The sequence below is a fragment of the Aquarana catesbeiana genome, linkage group LG02 (genome assembly GCF_042186555.1).
Source record: "Aquarana catesbeiana isolate 2022-GZ linkage group LG02, ASM4218655v1, whole genome shotgun sequence".
Classification (NCBI taxonomy): domain Eukaryota; kingdom Metazoa; phylum Chordata; class Amphibia; order Anura; family Ranidae; genus Aquarana; species Aquarana catesbeiana.
Window position 1 is genome coordinate 385,785,582 of NC_133325.1, and position 12,302 is coordinate 385,797,883.

Sequence of the window (12,302 nt, forward strand, 5' to 3'; positions counted from 1 at the left end):
TTAGATTTTCTGTAGATTTTTTTCTTCAGATTTACCAAAACCATGTAGTGCAAATGCCTGCCTGATTGCATACAAATTGAAACTCTTATGCCCTGTACACAAGATCGGACTTTCCTACAACAAAACCGTGGATTTTTGTTCGAAGGATGTTGGCTCCAACTTGTCTTGCATACACACGGTCACACAAATGTTGGCCAACAATTACGAATGTAGTGATGTACAAGACATACGTGATATCTCCATTACGAACGCTAGTTTTACAAGACCGAGCGCTTCCAACTTGTACTTGATTTTGAGCATGCGTGAACTTTTGTGGGACGGACTTGTGTACACATGATCGGAAAGTCTGACAACAAAGTTTTGCTGGTGGAAAATTTGAGAACCTGCTAGCCAACATTTGTGGGTGGAAAGTCCGCCAACAAATGTTCAATGGAGCGTACACACAGTCGGACTTTCCGCCAAAAAGCTCACATCCAACATCTCCCGTCGGAAAATCCAACCGTGAGTACGCAGCATTAAGGTTTGGCCTCATATTATATGGTTTTGATAAATCTGAAGACAAAAATCTGCAGAAAATCTAATAGTGTGTATGGGGTCTAAGACTGGGATGGCATTAAAGTTCACGTGCTTGTAAAGGCAGGCGTCCCAATACTTTTGCTAATATAGTGTATGTATAGGAGGTTACACACATGGGTTATACATAGATGTACAATAACTTAAACAGGCTATCAGTGGTGTTTGGTCAGGAAAACCCTCAAAATAACACCAACTGTCCTTTGCCAAAATAATAAAACAAACAAACCTATCTTTATAAACCAGTTGCTGGAAATAGCCACCCTAACTATAGCATACATTTTGCCTGCTCTACTGACAGTATACAGTATTCAGTACAGACAGAAAAGATGTAGTCTTAAATAAAAGGGGAGGGAGCTGGTCTCCTGTAGTGTGCAGGAGTGGAAATGTGCAGCCCACATGAGACTGAGATGCTGCTAGCACATGACAAGTGTTGACATTTACAGATATTTGAAGGCAAACTGGGAAATGACATTACGGAGACTGCTGTGGGCACCAAGGGAAGCTTGAACAGAGCTCCAAAGGAAAGATTACTGAAGGGGAAAAAAGTTATCATCTTGAAAAAGGTGAAGTACTGTATATTAAGTACTTAATATGTAATAAGTTAAATCAAATTTGTGTACGGCAATAGACAGTAATTATTCAAAGCATATGTATTACTCCATCAAGCTAACACATAATCTTAATACCCTTAAATCTTAAATGTAGGTTTTATCTTTTAGGTGAGCTATTTGTATAAGCTACATATATTTATGCAAATGCGGTATCTCAGATCTGAAGGGTTTTTGTTTGTATGCAAACCCAAATCATGAACTAATACCTCAAGCTTTATTTGTTTCAACCTCTGTGCTGCTGCAACTAATGTATCACAGCTGTATCAAGCATCTCTCCACCCACCCGGTGCCTCTGCATAACATTGCATCTCTGCTCGGCTCCAGAGGGCTCCATTAAAAGCTGTCAGAATGTCAATACCAGTACATGCCTCGGCCACACCTCCCCAGCTTTCAAGTGGAGTTCTGTGGATCCGAGCAGAGGTGCAATGGTTTTCAGTTTTCATTGTAGAAATTTTTTTTTACTGTGCGGTAGGTTTATTATTAGTAGCATATTATTATTGATAGACTCATTTGGTTTGGCAGTGCACTGCCTGATTTTTTTTATATGGTATATGCATAGGAAGTTTTTTCTTAACTAGCAAATAATGGTGGTAATGGTCTCTGTGTCCCAACACCACATCCAACTTCAACTAGTTGTTAATAAACAAATGGTTATATACAATACTTTTTAGGTGCTAAAATACTAGAACTACAGATATAAAGACATAAAAACGGTCGCTTTTTTTTGTTGTTGTACATTTACTGCATAAAAGAAACCCGTATAAAAAGATGCAGGCTCCTTGAATAATGGCAAATATATCACAAATATCCCATCTAGGTAACACACCTTAACCAGTATATTTTCTTTTACATGTACTCATTTAAGCTTTTGTGGGAACTTTTAGCTATATACTGTGTATATAGCAATTTTTTTGTAAAAGTACAAATTGGCCCTTTCAGAGTTTTAAAGGTGCCTCAGATGTCTGAACATTCAATGGGATTTTTAACAGGCTGCCTCATGGGCTCCAAATTCTGGAACCCTGTAAAATGCAACTAGCTTCCATGTGGACAGCACTACCCACCCTCTTTTGCCATGTGATCCTCCGTATTGGTTACCAAGATTGCCCATCACTGTGACAGATGGGTACAGTTATCTTTGCTCTGCTGAAGATGTGACAACTAGATGACTGCACCTGTAGGTGTCTTCTCTGTATAGTACATGGTGATCCCCATGACTAAGCTTTGGGGGGCGGAGTAAAATGTGTTGGGGGCATGGCCTGGTTGGAGTCCAGGCTGAGGTTGCCACTTTATTCCCCACTCCAGGACACCTAGATGTGCGACTCTTAGGGGCCACCCCATTGTTCTCTAGTACATGGTGGTCGTTCACTTTTTTTTTTTTTTTGTCTAATTTGTTCTTACCTTGCAGATGTGGTTTTCCCCAAATAAGGTTAAGGTTGGCATCACAATCATATTATGAATACATTTGATTGAAATGGTTTTAAATTGAAATGATACGGTTTTCCTAGCTTCAGTTTTTGAATGTTGGGTGGCATGCCTGTCTGTTCCACTAAAAGAGTGCTTTGTGATCAGAGTAGTCTTTAATATTGTCATTGCTTGCATGTCTATTGGTTGGTATTATTCATTTGTAAGCCCAGGTTCACACTGACTTCCGCGTCTTTCCCCAGCACAACCTCAGCACAACTTGCATGTGACTTCTTTAACAGAAGCCAATGCAAGTAGTACCAAAGGTAGCGCTGTAGCCTTTTTCTAAGTCGGAGCAACTCAAGTTGCACCGATTTAGAATGGTTCCATTGCATAGAAAAGGGGTCTGACTTCTGATGCGACAAGTGCTCCAAAGTCGGAGCGATTGTCGCATCAGTGTGAACCAGACCTTACTCATAGAACAGGGGTGGCCAACAAGCAGGAGTGCATTAAGCTTAGAGAACTCCATGGTTTGCCACAGACTCCACACCGCATCCGCCATTTTATGAATGGGCTGTTAAAAGCTAGCACCGTCGGATGGCAGTATCTGCTTTCTGAAATAAATAGCCCCCCAAGTCTTTATGTTTTTGTGTTTTGTTTCAACCCAGAGAACGTGCCAGTATTGCCTTATTTACTCCTAAAAGTATTTGTTTGCATGACTGTGCACATTCGACAGTGATAGCACTGGGACTGGGTGAAAATGTGGGACTATATACATAACTAAAAAAAAAAAAAACAGAATTCTCCTTTTTGGACATTTTATTTTACTGCCTCCAGTTCAAGAAGCAAAAAGGGAAAGGAGCAGCACCTAAACCAGAAATGGTACAACATATAAAGCAAAGACCCTTGGGAGCCTGCAGAAGGTTTGCCAAATTATTTTTCTGAGCTCCGTATATTGAAACTGCAGTAATTGGCATCATTAGTGGAATAGTGCCAGGAATATTTCAATTCTCTCCCTTGTTATGGCTCAGCTAAAGCTTAGTCCCCACAGTCCTTATCTGTTGACTGCAGGAATGATCACACATTGCTTGTATCACTGTGCAGCTTCTTAAAAACATTTATCATGGTGCTGACTAGAGCAGGGTTTCTTAAGCAGAGTATTCATGATCCCTTTGGGGTAAGGGATCCAAATGATTGGGGTAAAGGCCTGGATCCCTGAATATTCATAAAAAAAAAAAAAATAAAAAAAAAACAAGCTCACACATTATTAAACCAGAAATGAAAGTGGAGAAATTGATGCAAGTAACATTGTCAGCAACTGTACCTCAACCAACAGTGATCATTGCAGTTAGATCTTTCATCTTTTATGATTGCATTGTGATTGCAGCAGTAATGCTTCTCTGCATTGATGGTCTATGGCAGTCAAGAGCTTGTGACCATCAAAAAGTATTTTATTATTTATTATAGAACAGTCACATAGACATGGTTTTTGTAACTAACTTCATTTTGCTTTGCAAATGCTGGTAGGTTGTTGAAGACTCCTTGGTGGAATGTGTATCTGCAGGTATTTTTGTAGAGTAGTAGGAGATCCTGTGAGTGGAGGATTTGGCTCATTGACCATTGGAGTTGTTGGTTCACATCTTCTAGCAGATTCCTTGAGACTGAGCAAGTTGCTTGCAAACCTCAGGCATGCTACATGGCTCATTTTGTTTTCAATAAACTTTGCTTAGTTGCATACTTATTGTGCACTTTTATTCCATTATTTATTTCTGCATTACCTGACTGTGATTTGTTTAGCAAGATAATACACTTTTTGAAGAAAAAAAAAATGTATAGCTAAAAATACTATACTTCACACGTCTGCTTTTTTCATGTCATGTACAAGCCCTCATAGGCATTAATCTTTGCCCTCTCCACCACCAATAAACTGCTAAAGTTTTAAATATGAAATGATGTTAGAGACATGGCTACATGTCATGCAGTCAGTGTAGCCCCACTGGAAATGTGTAGTACATTCACAATCAATCCATATAACGTTTATGTGCGCACGCTACCTAAATATAGCAACACACTGCAGGCAAGATAAACGCTGCTGTGGGTCTGGGAGGCTCAAACTGTTTAGAAATTCATTTTCAGAATACTAGTCCATGGGATGACATTAACCCTTTCTGGGTCTTCACTTATAACCACTTTAAATAGAAAGTAGTGAAGGCATTGCTTTTCATACTGACGTATTAAGGATTTAGAACAATATGTAATTATTTTAATATGTTACTGGTAGGGATGCACCGAATTAGTTTTTTTGGTGCCGAAACCAAAAATAAATCTTCCTTGATCCCGAAAACCGAAACCGATACCGAAACAACACCAATACTGTTTTTATTTTTATACAGGAGATGGTAAGCGACTGGGGACATGGTACAGGAGATGGTCAGAGACTGCAGAGATGGTACAGGAGATGATCAGAGACTGCAGAGATGGTACAGGAGATGATCAGAGACTGCAGAGATGGTACAGGAGATGATCAGAGACTGCAGAGATGGTACAGGAGATGGTCAGAGACTGCAGAGATGGTACAGGAGATGGTCAGAGACTGAGGACATGGTACAGGAGATGGTCAGAGACTGCAGACATGGTACAGGAGATTATCAGAGACTGCAGACATGGTAGAGGAGATGGTCAGAGACTGCAGACATGGTACAGGAGATGGTCAGAGACTGGGGACATGGTACAGGAGATGGTCAGACTGCAGACATGATACAGGAGATGGTCAGAGACTGAGGACATGGTACAGGAGATGTTCAGAGACTGGGGACATGGTACAGGATATGGTCAAAGACTGCAGACTTGGTACAGGAGATGGTCAGAGACTGCAGAGATGGTACAGGAGATGGTCAGAGACTGCAGAGATGGTACAGGAGATGGTCAGAGACTGCAGACATAGTACAGGAGATGGTCAGAGACTGCAGACATGGTACAGGAGATGGTCAGAGACTGCAGACATGGTACAGGAGATGGTCAGAGACTGCAGACATGCTACGGGAGATGGTCAGAGACTACAGACATGGTACAGGAGATGGTCAGAGACTGCAGAGATGGTACAGGAGATGGTCAGAGACTGCAGAGATGGTACAGGAGATGGTCAGAGACTGAGGACATGGTACAGGAGATGGTCAGCGACTGCAGACATGATACAGGAGATGGTCAGAGACTGAGGACATGGTACAGAAGATGGTTAGAGACTGGGGACATGGTCAGAGAGTCACAGACTGCGGACATGATACAAGAGATCAGTGCAGCCTCACCAGTGCTTGTCAGATGCAGCCAGCCAGTGTCCCCGGTAGTGCAGGCAGTGTCCCCGTTGCAGCCTGTGTCCCCATTGCAGCCAATGTCCCCAGTAGTGCAGCCAGTGTCCCCATTGCAGCCAGTGTCCCCAGTAGTGCAGCCTGTGTCCCCATTGCAGCCAGTGAAGGGAGAGGAGAGCCGCCGCCGCCTGTTTGATTACAGCACTGGGAACATCCAATGGGACGGGTTATCTGTCTATCAAAGTGCCCGGACAAGGGGGAGGGGCTGTATGTGATGGCGTGCAGTGGGGAACACACAGCTATTGAAATGAAAACTGTGATGTTCCCGGCGCTGTAATCAAACAGGCGGCGGCTCTCCTCTCTTCTACGATATAGGAAGTGCCCCTGATAGGCGGCACCAGGAGCGGGGGTGGAGCCCCGCCCCTTCCCAGGCCCCGCCCCATTCGGTATCGGCAAAAATTCGCTTTTTGCCGAAAGGGCCATTTTCGGCCGATATGTTTCGGCAGCTGAAATTTCGGTGCATCCCTAGTTACTGGCACAGTAAAATACTTATAATGTTAACCACCCTGGTGTACATTTTAATTTAAATTTATACAAATTTATGTATGCCAGGCATGTACATATAGGAGATATGTAGAACTATGGCTTCCTATAAAAAAAAAAGATGTCCTGCGGTACTCAATTGTAATGCATTTACACGTACAGTGTTTTCTTAGTCACCCTGCAAAGTCTGACAAATACCTTTTGATTCCACCTTTTGTACTTTCTCTGGTGAGATGACCACCACCCTCCCTAATTCAGAGCAGCTTTATTACCTTCATATAGCCTGTGCCTGCTCACACTACAATGGGATGAGCAGACTTTGCAGGGGGGCGTGGCTATAGCAGCATTTTTGCTGTAGCTTGTCAATCAGCACCTGACCTGCCCATTGTTTTGTTTTGTTTTTTATTCACAGTGCTGTCTCTGCTGCTAAAACCCTCCCAGTGTGAGCTGCAGTGTCTGGGGAGAGTGAGCATATGAGATGCAGATGAACGATTTGGGTTATTTTGGGGAGGTAAAGGCTGAGGTGAGGCTTTTGCATAACATAGTAACTTACAGGAGCCTTTTAGATGGAGTAATGTGGAGTTATTGAGTAAAGTGAAATTTTAGAATAGAGTTGAACAAGAATGGGCCAGTACCTTTTAGCAATTTTTACTAATCTACTGGATGAGCTCACCATTTCCCTTATACACTTTTCCAATTTACCATTTACGCTTTTACTTAAATTGTACAATGTTTGGAGTTACATGTAGTACTTAGTTACTAAATGTGGTAAAAACATAAATAAGGGAAACTCATGCTGTAAACTAGAAATTAACAAAATATAACATTTTTGCAGCTGTTTGTGAACAAAATGGTGTGTTACCACTATATGTGGAGGGTGCAGGACCGATGAGGATTACTACTGAAAGAAGAAGAATCAACACCAGGGACACATCATACATACTGTAAAATGTGTCCCATGTGCTGATTTTTCAGGGTTTTTTTTAAACTATTTATAGGCTTTACGTTTATTTCCTATATTCAGACAGCTTTTTTTTTTAAGAAAGCAATATTATGAAAACCAGAATTAGATCCAATGATAAAGTAAATCAGTAAACCTTAGTGGGAATTTCCAGGCAGAAGTAGTTGTCTAACATTCTTCATCTCTTAAAGAGCCGGAGGCTTTTACTTCTTGTAGAATGACGCAAGAAATATGACAGCATTCTTGGATTAAGCCAGATCTCAAGGCAAAAAGCAAGGTTGTTTTTTATTAGGCTTTTACACCACTGCATTGTTGGGTTTTTCTTACTTTGGCCATCCCTTATATAAAATAAAAATAAATTTGGGTAAATTGTAGCTTAAAAGTAAAGCGGAATGTTTGACTTAGGAAATTAAAAATTTACTATAACCTGCACACTTTTAAGCTTTTGTATTTTGTAGAAATGTAGGCTATGCATTTTTTTTTATTCACCTCCACATTTTGTTGAGCAGTGCCTGTAACTGGCTACCTTTTTTTAATCCAAATACAATTATGGTAGAAGCGTTTTTCGATCATATTTATCAAATATTTTGGCACACGTGGATTATACTTCATATGACAGCATACCTCTTTTCATCAGTACCAACCCCTGCTTCCCTAAAACAGCACAGATTAAAAGATAAAAAGAAAAGATTTGTCCTTGCATGCAAATCCTTAAAGGCTACTACAGAATAATCCTTTTCATGCAGGTTGCTCAGCTAAGGAAGATTAATTTTTGCTTCTCACTCTTGCAAAACAAACTGAAACAAAAGAGATATTGTGTGTTCAGTGACCTTTTCAGATAACAGAGAGCGTGCAGGCCTTGCAAGTCTTATATGCTGCCTCTAGAATGGTGAAGGAACTGGCACTGTGTTTCCCCTAGCCTGCACATGATATGATATTGTTTAGATTGAATAATCATATAATGTGTACATTATATAGGCAAAGATCTTTAGAGTCAAATATGATTAGAGCCAGAGGTTTTAATGGGCTTCAAAAAAGGGTGGGCGCAGGGCACTGCGCTCCGAGCTCACACAGTTGTGTGACAATAGAGAATGAATATTCGCTATTGTAACACTGATTCTGCCTCCCAGCCAATCAGGAAGCATGTCCTAAGACCTGGTTCCCGATTGGCTGAAAGAAGAAGCTACCCTATTGGCCCAGGGAGGAAATGCACGGCGAGGACACCGCTGTGATGCTGAGGAGGAGATGCACAGCGAGGAACACAAGGGAAGCTGGCCGCCTGTCGCCCTGAGGGAAGTGTAGCCCAGGGTAAGTGTTGCGGGTGACCGACCAACCCCGACCGGGGGGTGAGGGATGGTGAGTTGTGGCTGGCTGTGCATGGTTTGCCGCCCCCCCCCCCCCCGAAGAAAATATACCACCGGCTGCCACTGCCACCCACCATTACGCTCTTAATGACAATAGCATGTCAATATTTATTTCACATTTACTTTATAATGTTACATTGTTACATAATAAGTGAGGTCAAAAAAAGACACAAGTCCATCAAGTCCAACCTATGAATGTATAAGGATGTTTATTCCTTTATGTTTTATTACATTTTCAAATTACTTCAAATAATAGGATGATTACATGGTTTCACAAAATTATTATTTTTGAGCAGAATATGTGTTTTTGTATACTTCCCCAGTCAGATACTTTGATAACACTTAATGCTGAAACATGAAAATGTTCAGAGAGATTGAGCTTCTGAGGCCAGCAGACAACCTATGGCACAAACTAATATGTGCAGATAAATTGTGCTTGTGTTAAAAAAAACTGTATGTGACAACAGTATAAAAACTACAACTCAACAATGGAATTTCTACCACTAAATCATAAAATCTAGAAATGCGCTATCACCAAAAAAAATGAATGAAAAAAACTAAATTAAAAAATTCAGCATATAGTGCAACCATTGAAATGCAAACCAACATGCTAAATCATTAAAGTCCACATGAATATATGAAATGAGGATATGAATAACTTGAAATATAATGTGAAGTGATCTTCTTTACAAAAAGTTCATAAATGCAGTATCCATCACCAGTGAAAGATATAGTATCCTTGTGCAGAACCTCCACCACAGTTAATATAAATGCACGCTCACTAAATGGATATGACCTTCTATCTCTAGAAAGGTCTACAGAGCTTAGATCTGAATGCACATGACACTGGTCCTAGAGGCAGCTCCAAATTACTCTCTACAAGAGGCAAGATACAGCATTCCTCTGCCAAAACCTTCTCCTCATGGACTGTGAATGGGAATATGGAAATAAAATCCACCAATTGTGTAAAATCTTTATATGCATTTTTTTAAAGTTTAAAAGTGCACTTACATTATTAAAATATCCAAAGCACCATAATAGTAAATACGTTTTTGCCGGCAAAAGTCAAACACCCGCATTTCTGGGATTGGTAGAACTCAAGGATGTCAGCATGCAGCTCCTCCCTATGCTTTTCATCATAGATGACATCGCCCGGACAAACTAACTTGTGCCATACACAAGCTGCGTAAGGAAATCTTTTGTAAAATTACACAAATAGCACCCGAGTAAACTACCACTCCACTACTTAAACATTTAGTTAGAGTGTAAATACACCCTAGAATTGCTCTATGAACAATCAATGTCCATATATCACATGTAGCTTAATGTATACAACCGTGTTTGGCTTCTGTTCATACTCTGAATGTCCAGCAATCTGCACTGAAAAGTGCCTCCCATTTACAAGTGACACCATGCAACTCATGGTGTCATTCAGCCTCCCTCCTGCTGTCTATATCTTTCAGGGCACATAGTAAGCATTCTACAGCTAGGCTTTGCAATTACATTACCATGGAGGCTGAGTGAAACCACAAATTACATGGTGTCCTTTGTAAATGACAGGCAGTTTTTAGTACTGATTACTGGACAATCAGATTACAGATAAACACGCTGATATGCATTCATCTTGTGTTATATGGTTGTTTAATATTCATAAAGTATTTCTAGTGTGACCTTCCACTTTAAGTGTACCTATTTTACTTTCAAGTCAAGAGTCCCCATTTGGTGAAAAACAAAGTTTGGAGAAATCCAGGCTTTCTGTCATTCTGCGTGGATTGAAGTCTTTCAAGTAAACCAAAGCTGTTCCAAAGCCTGTACTTAAGAGGTTCTGCTAATGCAGTAATGTATGTATGTATGTATGTATGTGTAAATACAGTATCTCACAAAAACAACAACAATTCTTTTTTTCAGATCCTCAGAGTTCTTTGCCATGAGGTGCCATGTTGAATTTCCAGTGACCAGTATGAGAGAGTGAGAGCGATAAAACCAAATTTAACACATCTGCTCCTCATTCACACCTAAAACCTTGTAACACTAACGAGTCACATGACACCGGGGAGGGAAAATGGCTAATTGAGCCCAATTTGGACATTTTCACTTAGGGGTTATTTTGAGAGGACAGCAAATTTATACTGTTATACAAGCTGTACACTCATTACTTTACATTGTAGCAAAGTGGCATTTCCTCAGTGTTGTTACATGAAAAGATATAATAAAATATTTACAAAAATGTGAGGGGTGTACTCACTTTTGTAAGATACTGTACATACTTCACCAAGTCTCTGCTGCAGTCTACAAGAGGGCACAAAGATATGTACAAAACACAATGGTTTCAACCTTTTGTACACTTGATTAATACATTTTCTAGGAGGTTGAAGCAATGATTGTGAGTGCAGAAATTATTTGGAGTTTGTACAGGTGACAGATCAGTGCCTGTCTTATTCCAGGACTATATAACTACTAAGGTGATATATAAAATCTTGTTTCATGTTGTTGCTATCTGTCCACTGGTCATCTCTTTTTACAACTTCCTGGATTTCCTGCATACTTTGTAGCATTAGATGTTTAGGTATGATAGATACAGTGAATCTCAAAACCTGTGATAATGATCAAAAAAATCCCATTGAATGAAAAGTCAATACAACATCCTAAGTATAAATGAAGTGAATCTAAAAAACATGTGATAATGGTCAAAAAAATCCCATTGAATGAAAAATCAATACAGCATCCTAATGGCTGCAAAACAGCAGCGTAAATATAAAACAAGTCCACGTGATAGTAAGTGTTAATCCGTGACAACAAGGGAGGGTCCACCACCGGGAATGGAAGGGGTTACTCCTTACCAGATGGCCGTGACCCCCCACTACAGAGGATCACAGCAAGCAGATAACTTTGTGAGCCGGAGAATGGAAACTGTTAGCGGCATCCACTAGAGGTCATCTCATCATCAGCCATACCAGCGAAACCCAGGGCAAGGGTACCATAAAATATATGGAGGAAACTCACATAGTGTAAAACTGACAAATTTATTCAAAGTTAAAAAACACAGAGTGCACACTTACAAACATAGTAGATCAAAAAGCCTAAAGTCCGGTTCCTTGGCCACAGGAGCACGGACAAACCCGTCCTACTGGAATGCGATTAGCTTGGGGGTGACGTCAGCGCGTCGTCTGGCTCCGCCCTACGCGTTTCGTGACATCATCACGTCTTCCAGGGGCACAGGCGGCGCACTGCGTCACCTCCTTAAATAATCCCAGAGCGAAACCAAGCCTCGCTGTGGATTACTACACGCTGCGAGTCACCTAAGACGCTATAGATACTTCCAGCATCCGGATGTACTTCACAGCGCAAGCAGTCAGCAAAGGTTGTCAGTTCCTATCAATCTATACGGACCAATACATGTCTGCAAGAGCCATATACATCTGGGTAACAAGTTCATGTACGGACATTTTGCAAATACATATCATATAAAGGTATCATGCAAATACATATCGAACTCAGTATACATATAAAACGAAACATGAAATGAATAAACTAAAATAGA

General features: G+C 40.7%; 1 protein-coding gene across 1 annotated transcript in view; it reads left to right on the forward strand.

Annotated features, from left to right (window-relative positions):
• Window positions 1-12,302, forward strand: part of PPM1E (protein phosphatase, Mg2+/Mn2+ dependent 1E) — a 530,484-nt gene that overhangs the window by 188,242 nt on the left and 329,940 nt on the right. The gene's annotated exons all lie outside the window — the stretch shown is intronic.